The sequence below is a fragment of the Penaeus monodon genome, chromosome 33 (assembly GCF_015228065.2).
Source record: "Penaeus monodon isolate SGIC_2016 chromosome 33, NSTDA_Pmon_1, whole genome shotgun sequence".
In the NCBI taxonomy this organism is placed as follows: Eukaryota; Metazoa; Arthropoda; class Malacostraca; order Decapoda; family Penaeidae; genus Penaeus; species Penaeus monodon.
In genome coordinates this window covers 20,045,888-20,046,110 of record NC_051418.1, presented here as the reverse complement: position 1 = coordinate 20,046,110, position 223 = coordinate 20,045,888, and positions in this window count along the sequence as shown.

The following is a 223-nucleotide window of genomic DNA, read 5'->3' as shown; positions in this document are numbered from 1 at the left end:
AACTGACGAAGCCGGCCAACACGTTAACACGCCCATTAGGCAATTCACAAAAGTCCGAGTTAACTTCAGGACCCAAGCCTACAGTTCTCCCAAAACGGCCTCTGCTTTAAGTGAACATCAAGGACAAGTTATCAAGTTGTGAAGAACATGCGAGGTTTTCTTGAGTTTGGGCATTGCCGGGGTATTTTGCGAAGTGTGGTTGGGTATATTTGAGGGAATTTCG